This window comes from Equus asinus, chromosome 22 (assembly GCF_041296235.1).
Source record: "Equus asinus isolate D_3611 breed Donkey chromosome 22, EquAss-T2T_v2, whole genome shotgun sequence".
NCBI classification, from domain to species: domain Eukaryota; kingdom Metazoa; phylum Chordata; class Mammalia; order Perissodactyla; family Equidae; genus Equus; species Equus asinus.
This window is the reverse complement of record NC_091811.1, coordinates 35,645,023-35,671,431: the sequence shown is the minus strand read 5'-3', so window position 1 is coordinate 35,671,431 and position 26,409 is coordinate 35,645,023. Positions and strand designations below refer to the sequence as shown.

At 37.7% G+C, this 26,409-nt stretch overlaps 1 protein-coding gene across 3 annotated transcripts in view; it reads left to right on the top strand.

The window, feature by feature from the left end:
* The window catches only part of LMNTD1 (lamin tail domain containing 1), a 366,288-nt gene that overhangs the window by 16,166 nt on the left and 323,713 nt on the right, over positions 1-26,409 (top strand). Inside the window, exon 2 of one of the 3 annotated variants that reach the window (XM_070494971.1) lies at positions 7,893-8,067. The exons of the other annotated variants lie outside the window; for them this stretch is intronic. The gene's annotated coding sequence lies outside the window, so the exon portion shown is untranslated. The remainder of the gene's footprint in view (positions 1-7,892; positions 8,068-26,409) is intronic. 3 annotated transcript variants of the gene reach the window in all.

Genomic DNA, 26,409 nt, shown 5'->3' with positions numbered 1-26,409 from the left:
TCAACAAGCTGGACAGGAAAGAATCCCTGAAGGAGGCAAAGAAGGCACAGTAAGGGCATGGTATGTCTCCTGAAAGCTAAGCAAGGAGTGAGTTCAAGATGAGTTGGTATGAGCAGACATCTCAGAGAGATCAGGTGAACTGAATAATAAAAAGTTCATTGGTTGGTGAGGCTGTGGAGAAAAGGGAACCCTTGTGCACTGTTGGTACCACTATGGAAAACAGTTTGGAGCTTCCTCAAAAAGTTAAAAATAAAACTACCATATGGATTCAGCAATTCCACTTCTAGGTATTTATCCAAAATACACGAAAACACTAACTTGAAAAGATATATGCACCCCCACATTCATTGCAGCATTATTTACAATATCCAAGATATGGAAACAACCTAAGTGTCCATTGGTGGATGAATGGGTAAAGAAAATGCGATGTATACAATGGAATATTATTCACCCATAAAATAGAATGAAATCTTGCCATTTGCAACAACATGGATGGACCTTGAAGGCATTATGCTAAGTGAAATAAGTCAGAGAAAGATAAATATCATATGATCTCACTTACATGTGGAATCTTAAAAAAAAAAACAAACAAACAAAAGACCAGGCTTATAGATATATGAGCTCATAGATACTCTGGTGGTTGCCAGAGATGGGAGGTAAGGATGGGCAAAATGAATAGAAGGAGTCAAAAGGTACACACTGCCAATTATAAAATAAGTAAATCCTAGGGATGTAATGCACAGCATGGTTAATATAGCTAATAATACTGTATTGCAAATTTGAAAGTCGCTAAGAGAGTATATCTTAAAAGTTCTCATCAGAAGAAAAAATTTTTGGTAACTATGTAAGGTGACAGATGTTAAGTAGGCTTATTATGGTGATCATTTAACAATATATGCAAATATCAAATCATTATGTTGTACATCTGAAACTAATATAATGTTATATGTCAATTACAACTCAATTGAAAAAAGGGTTCATTGGGTTTGGTGATTAGAAGTCATTAGTAGCGTTTGAGAAAGCAATTTCTATGAAGCAGTGTGGCATTAGCCAGTTTTCAAGAGGTCCAGGAGCAATCAGATTTACTCTGGAAAGGAAACCAAGAAGATAATAATCTGAAGGGATTGTAAAACCAAGGGAAGTTGACTTTTGTTTGCTTGCTTGTTTGTTGGTTTTTATAGGAGAGTACTGAGAGTGTTTGTAGGCCTAACAAAAGTATTCAAGGGATAGAGATGAAAAGAGAGATAGAGACAGAGAGCTGAGCAAATACTAGGGAAAGGAATGGAGAAAAACTTGAAGGGATGACTTATTTGAATATAGAAGGGGCAAAGCTCCCTCTAAAGTAATAAGGAAGAAAGAAAAGGGTGGAAGTGCAAAGAAAATTTGAAGGGGGATGTGGAAAAAGGTGTAATGACAGTAAGTGGAAAGGTCACCTACATAGAATAAGGGAGCTGGGGTTACAATGGGGCATTTCAGGAGGGAAGCCAATGACTGTCCTGCATGAAAGTCCACTGGAGGGTCTGCAAGGACTACCGAAGAAAAGTATTTGGTATGGTTTGTAATTTTTCCCCAACGTTTGGTAGCTTAGGGGTGGAGATAGAAAAGAAAGTTGAAACGATCAGGGTCAGGGATTAACCTAGAAGACTTAAGAAAAGTTGAGGGGTGGAATGAGTGTTCAAGAAGACAGTGTTGACATAACTGGTCTTGCAGTCTAGACTGGTTGGTGGAGCAAGGGAAACCAAAAGGGACATGATCTGCTAGGATTAGAAAAAAGACTTGAGGCAAATTCGACCAAAGTGCCATTTCTATAAGACGACAGGAATACAAAAGATAGAAATCAATGGAGATAAAATCAGAAAGGAGGACCCCTATCATCACTACCACCAAATTTAAGAGCTTGGAGTATTGAAAATAAGGTATAAGTCCTGGCCATTATGGATGCTGTGGGGATCTCAGAAGAAATCTGAAGATGCCCCTCTAGAAATGTCTGCTTTACCCTGGAAAGTCCTTGTTCCTCAGGAAGGTCCTTTATTCCATGGATGCCTCCCAGGATCCCGTCAGTGAAGGTGATCAGAGACCAGACAAGTGATTTCTGAGCTGTTGCTGATGGGACTAGATCACAAAGAAAAGCCTTAGCCAGAGAAGCTTGACTTGAACCTAAGGGGTTTAGCTGAAACTGAGTAGTCCTTTGGAATGGAGCTGAACAATGACTCAACTCATTGACTTTGGCTCACTGGGCCCCCTTTCGCTCCCTCCCGGGGAAATTGAGATTGAATGAATAATAGCTGTGAAATACTCCCTTGAGAACAAGACTCCCACACACTAATAAATACTGAAGGCTTTTCATTATAATTTCAGTGAATGACTTGCTTTCCCCCAAAATGCCTCATCATGAATGACATGAGAAAGAATGACATTTCCCCCAAATGTTACACATTAATACTAGTTTCCTGTAGACTCCTGAATGTCTGAAAATTTTGTTGATTGAAAGTTAATTTGCATAAACATTTGAGGAATGGTGGGAGGGAAGTTAATAAATACCTGAACATTTCAATTACTTGAAGTACCTAGGCATTAGCTAAAATTTACAAAGGGATAATTTTAAAACGCTTGTAGTAAATTAAACAGTGATATTTTGGGGTCACTTGAGATGAAAAACATCTTTTCTTTCTCAGCTCCTGTTTTACCTCTTCCCCCCCCTCCCTCTTACGCCAACCCCTTCCCCCATCCCTGCTGCCCCTAAATATTTCTTTCAGAAATTCAGCAAAAATAGGAGGGAAAAGATTCATATATTCCAGAAAACATAATTTCCTGGTCTTCATGACATAAGAATAATAGCTCTCCCACAGAGAAACAAATTGGATGACAATTTTAGGATAATTGAATTGCTTGATGCTTTTCAAGTTGTTGAGAAACAAGTGCTGTGAAAACCAGTTTTTTCTCGTGCTACCTGTAGTTTCCTGTGATAGCGAGATTTTCTATTTACTCATTAAAAACAAAACACAGAGCAAAGATTTGCAGATTTGTGAGTTTATGTTATACAATGGCTGTGAAAATGAACACCTGATAAACTAAACTAAAACTAACTGAGTTGCCCAAATTTTCAATAAATTAGATAGAATAATTAGGAGTGGACATAAAGTCCATATAAAAGAGACTGCAAATCCTTATTTTAAATCATTTGAGGGCAAATAGTTGCCTTTTATCTCCCTTTTTGGATGAAGATGAGGGGCGGCAGGGCTTTCAGGTATGAAACAATTGATAACAACGCTGAACAAAATGGTTGGTAATCACAAGAGACTACGACACAAGAAGAAAAGTATCTGGGCAGAGATGAGCTATGGAACTGAACAGGAATGGGATGACGTAGGTCTCTGGATCTCAAACTTGAACTGCATCAGAATTCCTCCAGAGGGCTAAACACAAATTGCTGGGCTCCACCTGCAGAGTTTCTGATGCCGTAGATCTGGGGTGGGGCCTGAGAGTTTCCATTTCTAAATTCCTGAAAGATGCTGATGCTGCTGCCCCTGGGACCACACTTTAAGAAGCAAATTTAGATTGATGTAGGGCAATGTCTAGAGACAAAACGGTTTAATAAGAAAGTGTTGAAGCGTGAACTTAAAGGGAAGAAGCAATTAGGACAATGGGGAAATGACTAAGTTAAAAATAAAATAATAGCAAGGAAAGGTAAACTTTAATCAATGCCAAGCCCTGTGCTAGGCACTTCACAGTCACAGTCCTGCCAGGTTGACAAAATAATCATCAGATAAAATGATAATCCAGAAGATGCTCAAAAACTTGACCAATATGAGTATATAATGACAACTATAGTAAAATAACTCTCCAAGGTCAACATGGTTAAAAGTGGTCCTGAGTTCTAAGCCACTTAAGAGATAGACAAGGAGTAGGACAGATGGAGATCAGAATACCATACTTATTACTGATTAAGGCTAGGAGGGATAATGTGGCTTAGGAGTACAGCAACTGTGGGCTTCCTAATACTGCCGCTCAGAAATAGGCAGACTTATCCATCAGTCCAGACCAGATGGACATATGTTTCCTTCTGTGGGCACCTCCCTTTGTAAAACTTCCACAGAAGAGAAGACGTATGTGCATCACTGTAGCCATTCTTCAAGGAAGGAGAGTATGGCATGGGTTGAACTCTGCAAGCCCTGCTTACTCATCTCACATTTACCAACCATTCCCTGAGGCAGAGTGGTAAAGGAGTGAAGAGGCCAGGAATGTTAGGCTAGCTGAGATCTCTCTAGATGTAGGAAAACATCAGGGACTGAGACTAAATATCCTCTCCTTAGAGGTGGGAGAACCTAGATTAAAAGCAGACTTTCACTCTAAAGCCTGCTCCCTGTCAATGATTCTGTGGCTTCTAGAAAGAAAACACACCAAAGACTGGGGAATAGGAAATAGTATTTTACAAGCTAGGATTCTTAGTAAAGAATCTTAGGAAGATGCAAGCTGAAGGAATCACGCAGTGATCTATATCAGTAGCGTGGTAACGAGTCATTGCCTGCAAGACTTAAACATTGGAGCTGGGCCTGGCTGGTGGCTGTGTCAATATCCCAAGGAGAGTCTGGTTGGTCTAAATTTTGTACATGGCTTCCCAGTCTCTCCTCTCTGACTGCGAACATTTTGTAGCCAGAAGATGTAATGACTAGATTTCATCTTCTATATACCGACGTCTATTAGTTTGTTCCTTAAGAAAATGGCTCAAATTGACATTTGAACACAATCAGAGAGAAAAGAAACTAAAGAGCAGGATCATTCTACTCAAACAGAATGTGTGGTCACGCCAATATTTCCCATCTGCTGTGAGTGTCAACACATCACATCATCAAAGGTTTGCACTCCATTTCCCCTGGAGGTCGAGAGTCTCTTCAGTCCTCCTTCAGCCCCGTCTCAACAGTGTCAGAGTACGCTCTGCGAGTTCCGTCAGTGGGACACGGTTCCACATACAATGGATGAAGGGCAGCGTGTGTTGAGTGGAGAGCTCTTACCTCTTGATTTTTCAGTGTACTCAGGCTCAGCAGAGCACCTCATTGGCACAGCGAAAGTTCTCTAAATTGGACTTTGTTGAAATGCCCCTGAAGGCACATTTTTAGGCTGATATTTTAATTATATACCATTAACTACAGCTGATTCTGCATATTTAAGTTGAGTGCCGTATATTTAGTTCTAGAACCCTAGGAATTTTATCCCAACAGGTGAAGTTTTATGTATTCAGTGGGTTTTTTCTTGCTGTTTAAGGAAAAATGTTTGAATTCTGACATTCCTTGCTGGGAACACAGAAGAGGACCTAGAAGATGCCCAGGAACTCAATAAATATGAGGGAATGAAGATGAATACAGGAAAAACAGCTAAAAAAATGGTGTCTGAACTGAAGTATGAAAAGCCCTAGAACCTTCACACATCTTCTTTTGGGGGGTGGGGGAGGTTAGCCCTGAGTTAACATCTGCTGCCAATCCTCCTCTTTTTGCTGAGGAAGACTGGCCCTGACCTAACATCCGTGCCCATCTTCCTCTACTTTATATGTGGGACGCCTGCCACAGCATGGCTTGCCAAGTGGTGCCATGTCCACACCTGGGATCCGAACCGGTGAAACCCGGGCCGCCAAAGTGAAACGAGTGGACTTAGCCGCTGCGCCACCAGGCCGGCCCCACATCTTTTTTTATTACTCTAAGAATTCTAGTTTTATTTGCAAACCACATGGTTTACATTAATATATTATCTTATAGTTGAGATGATCAGAAAGCTTAAACCTGAACTCAAACCTATAGTTTGGTCAAACCTTGTTGCTGGAAACAGAAGAGAAACTACCTCTTTTAGTATTTCTTCTTGAATTTCTAAACACTTATATAAAATTCTTGACACTTTGAAAAATTTCCGAGTATTAATTACCATAATTAACAACTCACTGCGCTTAATGAGTGTTTGGTCCAGTTTATAAATGCTTGTTTAAACGCAGAGATGTGAAGAGACCAGGCTTCTAGTCTACATTCTGCCGTAAACCAGTGGCACGGTCTCAGACCAGTTAGTTTTCTGCTGTGTAAAATACCTTGTGTATAGCACTCAGAGGAAAAAGTCTAGTGTTACATGACTTTTAAGTAGTGTTATTATCATCATCATTTTGAATGGATGAATAGCATAAACTGAAGATGTTTGGTTTAGGGGTGGTAAGGCATCAGTGGTCGATCGAAAGTGCCTTCTGATATTTGAGGTTTGCTCAGTTGACCTGGAGGACAGACTTTAAAAGCTGGTGGAAATTACAGTGCAGGAGTTTTCAGCATAACGTAATAAACAACTGTCTCCAGCAGTGGAGCAGATGGCCTTGTGGGAGGGTAATCCAACTGTCCATCACAGCATGAAAGCTGACACTGCTTGTCAGAGATGCCTTTTATGACATTAGCTGCTCTAACTTATTATTGGGCCAAGAGATCCCTAACATCCTTTCAACTTTTAGCCTTTGTTTCTATGTTCATCCAGCAAACTAATCAGTGAATTTTGTAGCAATTGATTCCATTGACTATGTTCGTATGACACCATATAATCAAGTGGATAATATATTCACTTAGGTGTACCCTGCAGAGCATAATATGTTCTCCAAAGAACAGTGTATTCTAGACCTGGGGGCGCTGCATGCTTCATGGGAAATCCTTAACCCTCCTAGCACTGCTGTCACTGAGCAGTACTTTAATGTTACCTGCTTGGCCATAGACAATCATATTGATATTAGCAATAAAAATCCAATTGATGATAGTGTATACAGTGTTACATTATATAGTATTTTTTCTCCACATGAGAAATATTTTTCAAATTTAAAATCAAGGAAAGCCTTTCCTTTTCTTTTTTAAAGTAAGCTTTCTTTTTAGTGAGGAAGATTGGCCCTGAGAAAATGTCTGTTACCAATTTCCCCCCTTTTTTTTTCCTCCCCAAAGCCCCAGTAGATAGTTGTGTATCTTAGTTGTAAGTCCTTCTAGTTCTTTGATGTGGAATGCCACCACAGTGTGGCTTGATGAGGGTATGTAAGTCCACACTCAGGATCCAAATCAGTGAATCCTGGGCCGCCAAAGCAGAGTGTGCCAACTTAACCACTACACCATCAGGCTGGCCCCAGCCTTTCCTTTTCTAAAGAAGTAGAATGTTTCTTTATTCCAATAACAAAGTTTTATAATTTTGTATGCCCATTCTCCTGGCTGCCAGGAAGCTCAATGCAGACTTGAAACAATCATGGCAACTCAGATGATAGTCAGAGCTGGTGTGTTTACATTATCTCCTTTTTTCCTCATCTTTTTCTTTTCCTTTTATAATGTTTTACACTGTTAAAGTTTTTTAAAAGATGGCCATATATTTAAAATAGTCACTGTAGGTACCTTCAGTTGATTTTGCTGAAGAGGCTTTCATGCTGTTCTTTCTTAGCCAACCTTGCTCTTTTATATACACACACACACAAAAGAGTAGTATTTTCCTCTTTTCGATATATGCAGAAAATTTAATAAAACATAGTAAATTATTTGCCGCTCTGAAGGGTTTGATAATCAAATAAATCTGATATTATGTCCTTTTTGTAGATGATGCCATGTTTACCAAAAGATTAGGATGATTTGCTGTTTCTTGGTCTTGTACGAATTAGGGAACTTGTAAAATATATTACACCACAGTCCCCACGAAGTGCTTTAGTGAAGGCCAAGAGGTTTTGGACAGTGAAGGATTTGGGACTCTTGACCTGATGACACATGTTAGTTTGAAGTTTAAAGATTCATAGTCTGCCAGTTTTTATTGCCATTTTATTTATTCAACTTTTGTTCCCGCACTCCTACCTGCTTCCTTGTGAGAGCACTTAACTCTTTCCTAAAGAAGCTTCCTTTTGTCTTTTTAAGCTCCCTCGGAGTCAGCTGCTGGATGTTTGGCTTTCAATTCCATGAACACTCTTTTGTTTTTTCGGAAAACTCTGGAAAGTAGGCACCTTCCTCTTCACATGCAAACCTGCCATCGATGTAACATGGAAAGCTTTTGTTTTACATTTTGAATACCATATTCTGTATGCCCTCTGTTGTAAGTACGCTAATCTTTTGAAAAGAAGTTATCTTATAAGTAATTAAACAAACAAATTAATAAATAAATCTGCCGGATCTTCTTGGGTTCAATTATACAGCTATTGGCATGTGATTGAATTTTAAATTTTAGTGCTAGCTATCATAGAGTTACTGACTACTTGTTGCTTGATTTAAATTGTTCTGACGTGTGTGTGGGTAATGGCATTATTGCTTTTTTAGTATGGAACTTATTCAGCTGGGCAATAAAGTCAGCTTTTCTGTTGTTGAGTCTATTTAAGAGTAGAATATCTAATTTATAGGTAATTCCCATGAAGTTGTTTTTACCTTTATGATGTATAGCAGTTTTTTAAATTACATAAAATATTTTAAGAAGTGTCAGTGCAAGGTTTACAAAAGATTTTTGACACTTTAAAATTATATCATTTTAAGTATAACAATAATAAGTATAACTATGAAAAATGACAGTGTAACTTCCTATATTCTTTTTTCTTGCTTTCTTCCTGATCGAATTTGCTAATTAGTTTTGTAAATAATATTTTTAATTGCTGCTGCCATGTTCCTCGGGATGTGAAGGCTTTCTGCCTATTACATCTTATAAAGATTTTGTAAAAAGAATCCAGATGACTCTAATGGTGGTGCACAAACCAAATTTAGATGAGGTTAATTTTCCTTCATCAAATTTAGGGGGAAATGTTTGAATCCTCTCAGTGATATTTAAAAACACAAAGATAGCAAGATTACATAATTTGTTCTGGGTCTATTTTGAAAATTTTTTCAATTGTAAGGTTTTTAAATTGCTCTTCTAAACTAAAGAAATATTTTCCTTTGTAATTAATATACAGTAGATACTTTGAAACTAGCTAAATAATGTTGTTTCTCATCAAACTTTTACCCACTAGTTTTAGTATCCATTGATGATTTTCTACTTCCATCATTTTTTTCTATATTTATTAGCTGGCATTCTACTATAAGGAAGCATTTTTCCTATTTATTTATTTATTTATATAGATATGGATTCATGGATTCTTATTTTATTCAGTAGGTTATAATTCACTGCTATCATCATTTATTTTGATACTCAAATTATTCTAGATTTGGCTAGTGGGAACCCCAGTGGTTCTTTTGTGTCATTTTTATATACTCCATCATTTTTTTAGCAATCTTTTACTTTCTTGTGAAATAAGATGTTCTAGGCACATCCTGTACTTTCTCTGTCCCAGCCCTGAAATCAGCCATTTCTCTAAGTAGCTATATTTCCTTTTAATGGAGAATGGTACCAAGATTTGGGGGCTAAGTGTGCTCATTGCTACTGGTATGTCATGGTTGCCAGGCCTCTTCAGAGAAGAAAAAAAGAGATCAGTCGATAGATCAATCGATAGATCAAACTATGAGTTCATATATTCGAATGTGATAACTCCAATTCCAGTCCAACACCACCAGCTACGTTATAGTTCAGCACTGTCCAATAGATACAAATATGAGCCACATGTGTCACCATAAACTTTCTAGTTGCCATGTTTAAAAAAGAAACTATTGAAATTGACTTTAGTAATATATTTAATACAATATATCCAAAATTTTACCATTTCAACATATGATCAATGCAAAAAGTTATTAGTGAGATTTTTTACATTTTCTTTGTACTAAGCCTTCCTAATCTAGTATGTATTTGGCACAGCACATCCTCAATTTGGGCTAGCCACATTTCAAGGGTCCAAAAGCCACATGTGGCTAATAGCTACCATATTGGATAGCACAGTTCTAGTCTTCTTCATTTCTGTGTTTGTTACCCCTTTCCTCCACAGTGAGAAACTTGACTTCCATTCTAGAATTTTGCTCAAGTCTAGAACACACAGGAGGTAGCCTCAAAATAGCTAGCTAATACTGCTGGAAGAAAGCAAACTTGTTAAAGTTTAATGGTTGTTTTCACTTTTTAGATCAAAAACATAGTGAAAGCCACAAATCTTTAAGTGTGCAATTCAATGTTTTAATCAATGCATACTCCTATGAACCCCACATCTCCATCATTTTCATCACCCCAGAAATTTCTCCTGTGCTCCTTCATAGTCAGTCCCCTGCCCCTTTCAAAGGCAGCAACTTAACTGACTTTTTTCATCATGGTGTAGATTTTCTTCTTCGAGAACTTCATATAAATGTAATCACAGTGTTGTCTTTTTTGTGTGTGTCTGGCTTCTTTTTCTCAGTATAATGTCTGTGAGATTCATCTATGTTGTTGCAGGTATCAACAGTTTATTCCTTTTTATCGCTGGAAAGTGATGCATTGTACAAATATAGGCAATTTGTTTATCTATTTAGCTGTTAATAGACATTTAAACTGTTTCCAGTTGGGCTAATGTGAGTCAAGTTGCTGAGAACATCTTTATTCTAGTCTCTGTGTGGACATATGTTTTCATTCATCTTGGGTAAATACCTAGGAGTGGAATTACTAGGTCATAGGTTAGATGTAATAATTTTCTTTTATATGGTTAGATAATGTTAACATTTAATGTTATTAACTATTCTGTGCTGAAACCATTGACAATACTTTTATCTACAGTTTGGCTTTAAAAGCTAATTAATGGCATTTATATGATTATGACAGTTTTTCATGCTGGGTCAAATAGCATGCAGGATACCGTTTTCTTCTTTCTAAGTCCAGTATCATTTCATTCTTTTCTCCTTTTGCACTCACTCTCTCCCCTCCTTCCCCCTTGGACTAGCTGTCTCCTACTTGTTCTTCAGGCCTCACCTCAGACTGTCCTCCTCCTAAAGGCCACCCTAAGCTTCCCGTTTTGGGCGAGACGACCCTCTAGGAGCTCTGTCATTTCCTTCTATCACGACCTGTGTCACTCAGCATTGTGAACATTGGTATATGTGTCCATCTCTTTTCCACGGTGAGCTCCTTGAGAATAAGAATTGTTTCCCATTTTTCTTTGCATACCTATTGCCTAAGCATGTTTGACACAGTAGTCCCTCAGGAAACTTTGGTGGAATGAATAATTAAAAGTGAAATAACTTACTCAAGGTCCATAGTGAGTTAAAGGTGAACGAGAATTTGGATTAAGTTTTGTTTTTAAATTTATCGTTTTCCTTCTGGTTTTCTGGGTTGAACGTTTTGCTTAAGCTAGAACAAAAGATAAAGATTTTTCACACATGGCTTAGATAAAGAGAGAAACTAGTAAATCCCTAGAGGTCAGATCTGAGTCTCCCAGAGACAGATAGCTGGAGCCAGCAGTGGTATCACTGGATTCCTGTGCAGTTTAGACAGCAGAACCTGTGGGTCCAGGCCCTCAAGAGAGCCTGTGGAACTGAGGCAGGTAAAGGGTGAAAGCAGGACTCATGGGGATGGAGATCTCTGGGGACACTGGGCCTCTGCCCTGAGGCTGCCCTTCCTAATGAGAAAGAGAGAGCACTGGCATCAGTCACAGCAACAGATATCAATAAGGTTTGCCCACAATCGGCATTTGAAGTCGGTTGGCCAGATTTTTCAGTATCCATGGTGACAATGGGTTGATCAACTAATTCCATGCCTGGATTATACTCAAGGGGAAAGATTTGCAAGATGTACAACAGTATTTATAGACAGATGTGTGAACAATAATATCATTGTCAGTCACTGTCAAACAAAACAAACTTTGTTGTTGTTTTTCTCCTCTAGCCATTGGTCTAATGATATTTCAGTCTTCATTTTAATAGCTGGGACAGTATAGTGTTCAGTTCTTTGGTTCCTGTTGAGATTGAAATGGAATTCGAGCTGTTAAGAGTTGCAGAATGGGACTAAAAAACAAACAAAACAAAATAACGGAAAAAATCCAACTGCAAAACACAACATCAAAGCTCCTGATCAATTCATGCTCCATCATTTAACTTTTATACATCATATTTTTCTTGGACTGGAGAAGAGTTGACTAAGGCATGTTAGTGAGACATTACTGATAGTAAACCCAGTATTCCTGGGATCAATCTTTCCTTGGAGCACGAACAGCACATAGAGTGTGGGCAGATGGTCAGCAGGCCAAGATTTTTTTAATTCAATCTCTCTGCCATGTTGATAATAAACTACAAGTTTTGTTTATAGGACTGTTTTCTTTTCTTTCCTTCCGAACAGTTAAAACCTCAACCTCTAGCCTTCCATTTGTTTTCTTTTTCCCTTCTGCTTTGCCTTTTCCTTTTTCTGGTTCAGCCAAGTTTCCTAAGTCATGTTGATAATAAAATGGAGTCTGATTTTATCTCTAGGATATATTTTGTGATTATAAAACATTTTAACTTTATGTCCAAAGACTTTTAACACAATGTAATCAATCCTCTTTCCATTAGTGATACCAGATAGGGTCACAGCATTAATCCAAAAAAGCAAATTGTATGTTTCTATTTGATTTTTAAATAGAAAATTATTTTTCATCTCCAAAAATGACAAATAACTTAAAACTGTAGTAAAATTGATTGGTCACCTTCAGCAGCATCACAAATTAATTTGCTGATCTTAAAAATCAATTGCCACAAAAGTGTTGATAGAAAAACCTGGCATCTTTGTAATGCTTTTCATTAAATTTTGCATACATGAACTATGCTAGTTTAAACCCTATAATTACAGTTAGTGCTATATTTATGTTAATAAATACACAATATTAAAAATAGATGCTAATTTTAGAAATGAATAAGGATCCTGTGCTTTCTAAGTAGAGAGAGGCAAAATGCAGCTCAGAATTACCCTTTCCGTTTGTACACAGAAACACAACTCGATTTATTAGTCAGGGGTGGTCTATTTTTCCCTTTTTTCAGGCTGACTTAGAGGGAATTATGAGTTAGGAAACAGAGAGGCCAACCTAAGGTAAGCCCCAGCTTTGCTTGTAATCGGATTAAGTGACATCCTCAAGTTTTAATTGCCTGTTTAAACATCTTCCTTGATTGTTGGTAATTTGCTCCAGGTGTCATAAAGAGGATATATTTTATAAGGGCTGGCTCCCATGAAGATCAATCATCTTTCCTCAAATTAGGACAAGTGTTTATGACTTGTTTTGTTTGTGCATTATTATATGAGATGTCTGTCTGAAGACTTTAAATGGAGGGGATATAAACATAAGATCCTATATGTTTGAGCTGTTTTCCCACATGTACGGATAGATTAACAAATACTATCTCACACTCTGCATTTGAGATTAATTGAAAATTTCTTCCAGTATATTCTTTCAACAAAGAAGTAATTAAACTTAGATTTTTATAAAAATATCATTTGATCTGCAGATACTTCACTATGTATCTCTAAACAATAAGGACTCTTTTAATATAAAAACTTCTCATTATAATTCCAACATCTAAAACATTAGTAACATGAATTTAAGTTTTGGAAAGTTAAGAAATAGATTGGGCTATATTGGTTATAATTGTAAATAATAAATTGATATTATCTGGATGTTGGAGGAATTGCCGATGACAGGTATGATTACAATCATTGATGAAGAATGGGGGTTACACCTTTGCTGAATCTGATAGTATTCTCTGTTGTGACTCTCATATCAAATAGAATATTAATTCACATGAATCATTTGATATCTGCACTGGGAAGCCAATGGAAAAATTGGGAAGATAATTTTGAAAGAATTGTGGGGTATGTCAAAGAAAGGTCTGAGTAATGATTGAAAGTCCTTTATACTTTGATCTTATCAACACTGTTAATTCTCAAGTTTGAGTAAAACTCCATTATACACTTTCAGTCGCTGAATATTTCTGGAGGAATTCACTCTGTGTACGTTATTTATGTAATCTCTGCCAAATGCTTAATGTACTTTGGTAGTCTTTTCATTGATCTCTATTTAATTTCCTGTCAAATTTACCATTGTTTGTGGTCCCTCTATCACATCAGGTAGAAGATAGGGAGTCAGACACATCCAGATGAGTCCTGTGAGGACTACTAAAGGGTGAGAGGGAGGGGTATGAAGCTGGAGGGCACATTTCAGGGATAAAATACTAGTAGGGACCCATCTTCATAGCCTAGAGAGTGAGATCAAAGTCACAACTTCAAACTCAGGACCAGATGGAGACAGGAATTAAACAACGAATCAATAACAAAATTATCTGGAAAATCCCCAAATATTTGGAATTTAAACAAAACACTCTAAATAATCTGTGGATGAAAGAAGAAATCATAAAAAAAAATTAGAAAATACTTGTAACTGAATGAAAATAAACACACAACATATAAAAACTTGTGGGATGAAGCCAAAGCAATGTTCAGAGATAAATTTATAATATTAAATGCTTATATTCTACAAGAAGAAAATTTGCAAATCAATGATCTTAAAAAACTAGAAAAAGAAGAACAAATTTAACTCGAAATAAGCAGAAGGAAGGAAAGAAAATAAGAGCAGAGATCAATGAAAGAGTAAACAGAAAGACAATAGAGAAAATCAATGAAATTAAAAACTGATTCTTTGAAAAGATCAATGATATTGATAAAACTTTATCCAGACTGAAGAGAGAAAACACTGATAACCAATATCACAAATGAAAAAAAGAAGCTCACTACAGATCCAACAAGTTAAATTATATTTCTTATACATTCAATGAGTCTATCCTTAATTTTGGCTTCTATCAGAACCAACATTTAAGGGTTAATAAGGGTACCTTATGAACAACTTAAACAAAATTGATGAATTCCTCAAGAGGCACAACCAACAAAGCTCACTCAAGAAGAAATAGAGTACATAAACAGCCTATATCTATAAAAGTAATTAAATTTGTATTCATTTAGCTGGGTCCACACTAGATTTGTTTGACTCCAAAGCCACTATACAATAAGATGGTCAAGGCTCTTCAACAAAAACTCTCTTACTATTCACTGTAAAATGTCTCTTTGAGCCCATCCAACCAGTTTTCTATCCCTCTTGACTCTGAGGATAAAGTTTTCCTAGTCACTGATTCCCAAATATATTTGGCTTTGCTTGTGCAAACAGGATGAATTAATTCTCAAGTAGGAATAGGATGAATCACAGAAAACATCACAGAGGAGATAAAATTTGATTTGGATATTGAAGGGTAAGGATTAGTGTATTATGGAGAAAAGATGAGAAAAGTTTTCCTAATTGTAATGCTATGCTAGAGCCCTCCTGATGGACTTCCAGAATGACCTCCATCCATTGGAAAGTTTACAGAAATGGAAACTACAGCCTAGGGTGCTTCATTTCTACACCTGGAAAGCTGTTGGAAGCCAAGATTAAGTAGAGACTCATTAAATGCCCAAGAAACATAATTTAATTGCGGAAAGATTTATTTTCCTCTAAGGATACAAATAAAGCATTTGGTCAGACCAAAGTTTTTGAAAAAGATTTTTTAAAAGTTATCCGGGGATTGAAGAACAATTATGACATGGATAAATGACCAGCTTAGAGACTTAAAACAAACGAAGAATGAGTAATAAATAATCTAAATAATATAGTAGTATAAATAGTGGAATTGGCTGGCATCAGTACTAGAACTGGGTTTATTTACAATTTTTATAAATGAGGGAAAACTTCAAGTTCACAAATTATGTATTTTTATAGGTGGAAAGATGCCAGGTATACAGGGAAAATCTGAGGCAGTATCTTAGTGGGTGAGTTAATGGACAAGAAAGTGGCAAATGTGCTTTTTCTGACAAACATAGGTTATCATGTATTTATGTAGAAAAAAATTCAAACTATATTTATAAAATGATGAATTTCACCATTCAGTCACACTTCTAAAAAGGAATCCAGGAGTTACTGTAGACTGTTCCTTTTCTCCTGTTTTTAAAAGGAAAATTAAATAAATAGAAAAGGAGAGAAAATTTTTTTTGCATGTGCTTGTGAAAATATTTTCATGTCATTAGAAATGTTCCTCAAGTTCCAACCAATGTCATCAGGCATCATAAATTGCCTAGAAAGGGCATAGTATTGCATTGAACTAAAAATTCCAGTAAATTACAGAAATAAGGAGTCATCATCTTAAGAAATCCAGCAAAGAGTATCTTCGAGTAGATGGCAGTGATGAGGCACAGGTTGTAATCTGTAATTACATCTGTGAGTAGAGTCACATATTTCCTTCTTGATTTCAGTCAGCATGAAATAATTGTGTACTCCAGATTGGAGTGCAGTCAAAGTTCTGCTTAAAAAGTTCATGCAGATTTCCCACTTTCCTATAAGGAAAATCTGCTCCTAATGTTATGCTCCCCTCTGGCATGCCATAAATGGACACCCTAGAGATCAGAATTGCTAATAAGTAGAACAAGTTAAGAATAGTTTCTCACAAATCAAACCAGAACAAATGTGAGATCCACATAGCAGTAAGCAACTATATGCTTCCGCAAATCATATAACACACATTCAAGCTTTGAGTAGATCCTATTAACAAATTCAGGTTTGATTCTCTCTGGGGGTTCTAGCAATGCAGTTTAAGAAATGAAAATGGCATTACAGGTTCAAGAGAACTAAGTTGAATGTTCAACAAACAAAGAATATTTAACCCACATTTCCCTCATGGAATACAGTAGCCATAATTTTTCTTTGGTTTAGGCCTCATACACCTCAATGCAATATTTAGGTAAGTATAACAATCCTTTCTAGATTTTCTTTCTGCTCTTTTTTTTTCAGCAGCCTGTGTATTTATGAGGTTATTAAAAAAACATACTTGAAAATCACTGTCATGGCTGCTTCTTCAGCTAGATCCATGCTAAGGTCTGGCAATAAAAGTAGTGAACGTTCATGGGGTAGGGTGGGGCACAAGGAGATTGAATCCTGAAGGCAATTACAGGTGATAAAATTCTTCTGTTTTCCTACTCAGAATTCTAAGGGGATCACTATTCAGCTGCCCTACTCCTCACTCAAGATCCGTTCACCTTCACATACTGAAGTCTGTGTGTTTCTCAGTTCAGGAAAGTTCTTGAGGAAAGAGTCTGAGCAGTTTTGGTCTCATAAGAAACAAAGGCTAAATTTATTAAGCGTAAGAGCACAAAAGTTCTGTAGCTGCACATTAAATGCTTTCTAGTTCAGTGGCTCAAATCAGGGAATCTCTAAAGAATCTCAGATTTGGTCCTTCACACATACCCATACAAAATCTTTTATACTGATTGGCCTTGCTCTGGGCAGAGAGAGAATATCTGTATTGAGTAAGTGGTTCATATTTCTGACTTCACTCCTTACCTTACATTCTCAGTTGTCTATGCGGAGAGAGCTCAGCAGAGAACATCAAACTGAGGTACTCTCCGTGATAAGCATCTCTGAATAGGGGAATGTGCCCAGGGCTTGAAGCCACAACTGCATGTAAGTCCTGGCTCACAAGTGTGTGACCTGGACAAGTCCTCTGAACCAATCGAAGTCTCCTCATTTGGAGATAGTAGTAATAATAATAGCAACAACAACAAGCCTACTCATCTGGTAGTTTTCCATCATGAAGATGGAAAGGGTTGTGTTTGAAAATACTTTGTAATCTGTAAAGCACCCTACTAATGTGCATTATTGTTATTGTTCCTTGTATTTGATAACAATGCTCATGCTATTGTTATTTCCCAAGCCAGTTTTCAGCTAGCCTCAGGATAGATTCTGAATTGTTTGCAGTGGACAATGACTGGCATTTTATCATCACCCTTGCTTTCTGTGCACATGTAGTCCAGAAGTATACAATGCAAAGCTGTTGGCAGGTGTCCAACCATAGTTTCAAGAGCTGGTGCTGAGTTTCTCTGTTGCATCCTACAGCCCTAATGTAGGCTCAGATTCCCCTTGGACTCTCTACAGTCCTGCCTTCAATTGCATTAGTTAAGATATACCCAAGTGGTTAAGTATTTGAGTATTTATTTATCTGGTTTTTGCTTGATCTTCAGAACTTCATAAAACATTTAAAAATTCTGTGTGACCTTGGGCAAGTCATGTCATCTTTCCAAGTCTTGATTTTCTCGTTTATTAAGTGAAGGAAATTAAATTACACATCTTCCGTGGTCTTCTCCAACTTAGAATCTTTATTATGTTACTGTAATGTCTTTCGAAATAGTTAAAGAATTTCACCAAATAGGGATACTGTGTGTAAATAAGGATTCCTTATTTTTAAGATGGATTAATATTTTGGAAACTGTTTGGCTAAAGAACTTTTTCTTAACTCAATGTCACCCATCGACTTGTTGACTTCAGGGTGCTTTACGTGAATTTAATATCAAGAAAGATTAAGTTTTGATACCCCCAGGCATTATCATCTCTGCTTCAATCTTTTCATGAATATAACATATCAGAGCTACTACCTTACAAATCAAAAGGGTTATTAACCATCACAATTCCAGGCACCAAATAAGCAGAATAACCCTTTGTCTCTATGGTACATCTTTAGATACAGGCCAGAGCTGATCAGGCCAAGACCTAGGGTCCTGTCTTCTAAAGTGTTCCTTTATTTGCTAGAGAGAAGCCTTCCCAACATGAGGGATCAGAGCCTGAGGGGAGAGTGTGGATCACTGGAGAGTTCAACGGAACTGGGCTTCTGTCCTTTCTAGCTACTCTACCCCAGGTCATTGCAATCTCTGATTCTCTCTGTATAATATCCTAGCACAAAAAAAATTTAGATAGACAGCTTGACACATACACATACTCTATGTATACACATGTGCATTTACATATATGGGTGTGTATAAATGTGTGACTGTGTGGATCAGAACTTATTTAATCATTAAATACTTTTCTTTGCCCTCAAGGAATTTATTGTCTTGAAGAATGGAGATAAAAATGGACAACAGATAAAAGTGCTCTGATAATCTGCATGCTCCTAAATACAGACACATACATGGATTATCCAAAATTTTTATGATAAGCTAGCATTTACTGAGGATACACCAAGAGGCAGGACACGTTTAAGCTCTTTACACTTGTTGGCTCAGAGAATCCTCCTGTGAACCTTATGAGGTACATACTATTTGAGATATATATATATTTTTTCAAATGTATGTATTTGTGAGTTAAGTACTATAATATATTCAATTTATAGAGGAGGACTAAATTACACAGAGATTAAGGAATTTGCCCAAGGTCATATGACCAGCAAGCAGCAAACAGGTGGGATTCCATTCAGGCACTTGGCTCTAGAGCCCAAGGGCTTCCCTCCTCCACTAGCCTGCCTCTGTGATAAACACAAGTTTCCAATCAGCCTTTGGTGAACAGGTAGTCTCAGCACGTCCCTGTCCCCTCCATGTTCTTGCTGAGCAGCTGTGCACGTGATTAGCGGATTGTCACGAGCTCTGCCAGCAACATGGTCCTACCAGATTCTGTCCAATATTGTCGAAGGCCATTCGTAGGCTGAGTTTCATAAATAGGCTCTGAGATGGAGATTTACATGAAGGAGGTTAATTGGGGCGAGCTCCAAGGTATGCCTATTAGGAAGTGAGGGAACAGGGGAAAGTCAGCATCCGTTCAGAGGAGACAGAAGAAGACTTGAATTATGATGCAGTTGCAACAGAGGCCTCAGCAGATCCCTTGTGGAGTTCTAGAGCTGGAACAGCCCTTCATAAATTGAGGCAAGGGTGCAGGGCCTTTGTACCCCCACCTCAAGTAGTTAGCGGATGCAGGCTGCCCTAGGAGAACAAGGCAGTTCCCTTTGAGGGCAATTCTGGGAAGGGAGTCGCTGTAAGTCATCAGTAGGAAACTCTCCCAGTAGCAGAGGGAATGAGAGGCCCCTGTAGGGGGATCAAGGCAGCATACCATGTATCCACCATAGACTCTCAGAGTCACGATGAAATGGCAGGCATTGAAAGTAGTGTTTTAAGACAGGAGGTCCCTGCTTTGTTTCTCTGCAAGGTTTCTCTGCCTTGGAGAGGCAGATGATATTATGGAGAATGACATGTAGATATGGTTGGGAGTGATAAGCAGGAATGAGGGAGAAAATGTTCACCTGCTTGCTCCCCTTCACATATCCCACTGCTTTCCATTCTATGGCTGGATTACCAAACCTCTTGCTAAAAGAGCTCAGGTGGACGCAGACTGACAAGTCAGGTGGACTCACACTGGTTAGCCTCTTGGGGAGGATATGACTGATAGGCAATCTCTCCCTCTCTCTCTCTCTACCTTGAAGAAAATTTCTTGCCCATACTCTGGGAAATTAAAGTGAGACGTCCCTCTGAATGGAAGCTGACTCGATGTAAAATCCATTGCTCAAGTAAATTCTATATTATTACCTGGAATGGTGAAGTGATAAAGTAATAAAAATGCGTTTCTACAGGCCTCTTCTTTCTCAACAACACAGAATTATTGCCCCATTCTCTCCCATTTTCTTCTCCCCACCCTTTCCTCCCTGGTTGTGTGTGTGTGTGTGCACCTGTGTGTGAGTGTGTGTGTATTTTTGAGGAAAAATGGAGATTTTCTACATTTATAGCAATATTTTTATCACAATATTTATCAAATATTGAAAGCCTCCTATATTCTAGACACTTTATGTATATTATTGCTAAATATCCCAATAACTCTGCACAGTAGGTATTATTCACAGTGTTTTACAGAATGGGAAATTGTTGCTCAAAGAGTTTGTGTGAATGGCTCATGATCCACAGGCAGTAAGTGATAGAGCAAGGATTTGAAGTACTCTGTCAGATCCTGAATCTACATCGACTCTCTGTAAAAAGGAGTTTGAAGTTCCTTGTGTCTCATTTGGGGTGTCTTGGTGTAGATGTTAGCCTTGAAAGGCAGGAAAATGAGCTTAGGTGTGGATAAATAGGGCTCTACTTATCCCCCTGCCCACACTTCTCCCACAATCTGCTCTATGTATCCTGTGTGTGATGGCAGGAGCTAATTGCTTACACATCCCCAGTAACACACAAAGTCTTTATTTAACTAGAAAACTTTAATAACTGGTTTTTTCCTTGCTAGAAACAGCCTCTAATCTTCCTAGTAAAAAGTGGTGAATTTTCCCCTCACAGCTGGTATGGGTTTCAAGTACAATAGAATAGTTAACTTTTCATTTGTTGTAACATCTTGAATAGGAATATGCAGTGTACAATTGTATAATGTCATAGTCCAAACTCAAAAAAGTTTGCCTTCTAATGTTGTTTATGGAATTTTTCCATCATACCTAACAGTGAAGCTGGAACCTTTCCAAAGACTTAAGACCCACCCCCCCATGCGGCTTTTTAATGGAGAACATCTGAAGAGAATGCTATTACCAAGATGATTGCTCCTCATGGTGAAAATATTTGTCTTTAGTGCCTTACAAATAGAGAAGGACCATAATCTTTGCCACCCACTCTCAGGTCTCAGGAGCAAAAACAAAGTAAGTGCAAAGGCATTGGTCCTTATCTTACAGCCGGAATGGATAAAGATTTGTTCTCTCTCATCTCCCAAGACCTTCCCCAAAGACCTTTTTCTCACAGGTTATATAAGTTTGGTGTCTGACATGCCCAGCACACAGCCTGTGATATTTTTTTCTTAAACAGTACCAGGTTTTTGAAAATGAAGTCAGGTTGTAAAAATCAAAACAGGCCAAAGTATTCATTAACAGGTTAAGACATTTACTCAAGGCGTTGAGTTACTGAAAGATTAGCCTTATGCTGAAATACTAAATGGCTGTAGAAGAAATCTGAGAAACACCGTTTAATATTATTAAAGACTTGAAGAGACAGGAACAAAGTCATGAGAAAAGAAAGTATTGAGGAGAAGGGTCAGTTGACTGAAGGCTTAGAGACATGTTAGGATCCGTATTGGAGAGAAAAGGGGGAAATAGAAATGTATTAGTTTTTACTGTAGTCAGTTTTTTTCTTTCTTACATCGGTGGTAAACAGATGGTTAAATGTTGCCTACAGGTAACTTAAGTGACCAAATAGCCTGTGTAGCTTTCTGAACTGTGACCACAGGAAGATGCATGCATTCTGGTTGTGACAACGTTTGGTAAAAGATTACAACAAAACCTTTAGTGATGACATGATACATTAGCCAATACAGCACAACAGGACAAAAACATAATAAGGCACAGACACTGAGCAAAGGAAGCCACAGGCAGCTCCTACCATGTCAGGAAGGTCCCAGTAAAGTATACCCTGAAGAGCGGTTTCATTCAGCAAAAACACCATAGGCATTAGCAGGCAATTTAGGGCATTAAAACGAAGGGCTGTGAAATATTAATCTCATATAAAGTTGTTATTCTTATAGCAACCTTATGAAGAAAGGTCAAGGTTGTAGGATAATAAAACTCCTAAGCAACTGACAATGTTGTACAGAGTTCAACCAACAATCTTCAAGCATGCTGTAATATTGTGGTGTTTTCGAAAAAGGGAAAGCTCCAGAAGAGAGAGGCTGGCTGTCTAAGCTGAGGGCTCACAACAGAATGAGTCCGGCCAGACTGCGGTCCTTAGTATCTCCTGAGATGACACTTTTTATTTCCCTTTCTCAGCCATTGCTCTTGATTTTCCTTCCAGCATGAGAAGAAATGGTTTGACCCCCCCTTTTTTTTTTTAAGGTTCATTAAAGGAGTTTGATAATCAAAGTGAGGAATTTGAATCCTGGAAACAGTCCAACAGAGTGTTCTGAGGACCTGCTCTGAGGTCTACAGGTCTGATGCAGTTGATATACTTTTTAAATTAATTAATTTTTTATTTTTAATTGTAAAATACACATAACATAAAGCTTACTATCATAACCATTTTTTTGAGGTTTTTAAAAAAAATTCAGTTCATAATAGCTTACATCATTGTGAAATTTCAGTTGTACATTATTTCTTGTGTGTCACCACACAAGTGCACCCGTTCACCCCCTGTGCCTGTCCCCCACTCCCCTTCTCCTGGTAACCACTGAACTGTTTTCTTTGTCCATGTGTTTGTTTATAGTCCACATATGAGTGAAATCATCTGGTGTTTGTCTCGCTCAGTCTGGCTTATTTCACTTAGCGTAATTCCCTCTGGGTCCGTCTATGTTGTTGCAGATGGGGTGATTTTGTCTTTTTTATGGCTGAGTAGTATTCCATTGTATATATATACCACATCTTCTTTATCCAACCATCTGTCAATGGGCACTTAGATTGTTTCCATGTCTTGGCTATTGTGAATAGGGCTGCAATGAATATAGGGGTGCATGTGTTACTTTGGATTGTTGATTTTGAGTTGTTTCGGTAGATACTCAGTAGTGGGATAGCTGGGTCATATGAGAGTTCTATTTTTAGTTTTTTGAGGAATCTCCATACTGTTTTCCATAATGGCTGCACCAGTTTGCATTCCCACCAGCAGTGTATGAGGGTTCGCTTTTCTCCACACCCTCTCCAACATTTGTTATTTTTAGTCTTAGTGATTAGAGCCATTTTAACAGGCGAAAGGTGGTATCTTAGTGTAGTTTTGATTTGCATTTGCCTGATGATTAGTGATGTTGAACATGTTTTCATGTGCCTCTGTATATCTTCTTTGAAAAAATATCTGTTCATGTACTCTGCCCATTTTTTGATTGGGCTGTTTGTTTTTTTGTTGTCCAGTTGTGTGAGTTCCTTTTATATTATGGAGATTAACCCTTTATCAGATATATGATTTGCAAATATTTTCTCCCAATTTGTGGATTGTCTGTTTGTTTTGATCCTATTTTCTTTTGCCTTGCAGAAGCTCTTTAGTCTGATGAAGTCCCACTTGTTTATTTTTTCTTTTGTTTCCCTTGTCTGAGAAGACATGATATTTGAAAAGATCCTTTTAAGTTTGATGTCAAAGAGTGTACTACCTATATTACCTTCCAGGAGTTTTACAGTTTCAGTCTTTGATCCATTTTGAGTTTATTTTTGTGTATGGCATGAGATAATGGTCTACTTTCATTCTTTTGCATGTGGCTGTCCAGTTTTCCCAAGACCGTTTATTGAAGAGACTATCTTTTCTCCATTGTATGTTCTTGGCACCTTTGTCGAAGATTAGCTGTCTGTAGATGTATGGTTTTATTTCTGGGCTTTCACTTCTGTTCCATTCATCTGTGTGCCTGTTTTTGTACCAGTACCATGCTGTTTTGATCACTATGGCTTTGTAGTACATTTTGAAGTCAGGGATTGTGATGCCTCAAGCTTTGTTCTTTTTTCTCAGGATTGCTATAGCAATTCGAGGTCTTTGGTTTCCCCATATGAATTTTAGGATTCTTTGTTCTATTTCCATGAAGAATGTCATTGGGATTCTGATTGGGATTGCTTGAATCTGTAGATTGCTTTGGGTAGTATGGACATATTAACCATGTTTATTCTTCCAATCCATGTGAATGGAATCTCTTTCCATCTCTTTATGTCATTATTTCTTTCAATAATATCTTATAGTTTTCATTGTATAAGTCCTTCACCTCCTTGGTTAAATTTATTCCTAGGTACTTTGTTTTTTTTTGTTGCGATTGTAAAGGAATTGTATTCTTGAGTTCTGTTTCTGTAAGTTCATTATTAGAGCACAGAAAGGCAACTGATTCTTCTAAGTTGACTTCATACCCCATCCTTTCTTTCAAGTTCAACTCAAACCTCATCACCTTCATTCTCAATCACAACAGGCCACGTCTCACCTCTGCCATCTTTGGTAACCCATAGTGCTTATTGCCTGTACTTTTTAGTGTACTTGAAAATTATAGATTGCCATGAAGTTCATCTTGATTTTAAAAGTATATTTGTCTTTCCTTAAATAGAAGAAACAGGGATGTACTTGTAATATTCTTATTCTATTCTTATACTTTCTTTGTTTTACCCAAACTCCTAACATAATCCTGAACTCAGAAGAGGCAGTCAGCAAATACATGGTAGTGAATGAATGAACTAAGTAGTGTGTCTATTAGGAATAGCCAAATTGTTAGTAACAATTACCTGATAACAGTGACTTTAAAAAGATAGAAGTTTAGGGGCTGGCCCCGTGGCCGAGTGGTTAAGTTCGCGCGCTCCGCTGCAGGCGGCCCAGTCTTTCGTCGGTTCGAATCCTGGGCGCAGACATGGCACTGCTCATTAAACCACGCTGAGGCAGCGTCCCACATGCCACAACTAGAAGGACACACAACAAAGAATATACAACTATGTACTGGGGGGCTTTGGGGAGAAAAAGGAAAAAATAAAATCTTTAAAAAAAAAAAAAGATAGAAGTTTATTTTCTTTCATATGAGAAAAAGTCTGCAAGCAAGTGGTCCAGGGCTATTTCATAATTATACAATATTGTCAATGCCCCCAGTCTCCTTCTAGGTTTCTGTTCCACTATCCTTAGCATGCAGAGACAGTTTTAAGGTTTCCTCCTGGTTGTAAAATTTCTGCTGAAGCTCCAGTCATCACATCTCAGCTAAAGGACTGAAGAAGGGAGAAAGGAGAAAGGCCAAAAGAAGCACACCTCCCAGGTGAGTCAGCTCCCTTTAAAAAGTGTTTTGGGACACCTACCCAGATGACTACGGCATATATCTCATTGGTTACCTTCATTTGTAAGAGAATCTGAGAAATGCAATCTTTGGCTATGCATGTTATCATGCTAAAGAAAATTAGATTCTATCAGTAAGAAAGAAGGTTATGGAGGAGGCAATTACCAATCTCTGCCATAAGTTGTAGTCCAAGTTGTCTCCTGATTGGTATTCAATCTCTTGATATTCCTAAAAAAATTAGATGTTCTCCCAATATAATGCATCTGTGGAAAAAAATCAATGCTGTGGAATTTAGACAAGGAAATATGAAAAGAAGTTATATCTGTTATCCAAGGTAGAAATGTTAAGTCAAGGCACTGGACTTAATTTAAGACCCTGGAGATATCAAGGCAGGAGAAATAGTTCATTCTAGGACTAAAGAGACTGTGAAGGAACTGGAGCTCTTGATGATGTTGAAAAGCAACTATCATGGTAAAGGCATGAAAAAGCTAGAAAGACAGGCAGCTGGGGTCTGAGGATAGAATATGGGATTTAAGATTCCAGAGGCTTAGCTGTTCCAGAGAGTGAGTGGCAAGCTTCAGGGCCTGGTTATCCAAGTAGAGCAGAGCTGAAGGTCATGAGAATGGAGAAGATTTATAAGCTCCCATGGTATAAAATCATATCTATTGAATGTACTTTACATATTCCCTAGTTGTGCCAAGCACAGATGGATTTTCTTTTTGTTGTAAAAACAATATAACTACATTTTGGAAAACAAAGGGAGAGAATCCTCACATTTTCAACATCTACACAACTCGTATCTCAGTTGGTGTATTGCCTTCCACAAGATGTACATAATTGCAACCATAGCTTAAATATGATCATCTATCCTTTTACTTTAATTTAATGCTATAATGTAAACATTTTCTATGTTGTAACATAGCTATTGTAATTAATCAATGGGTTCTTAATAAGTATGACAAATTACAATTTGGGGATACTCCAGATCACAGATCAAGACCATGTTTCTAAAGACTCGTTAACACAGCATTCACCAT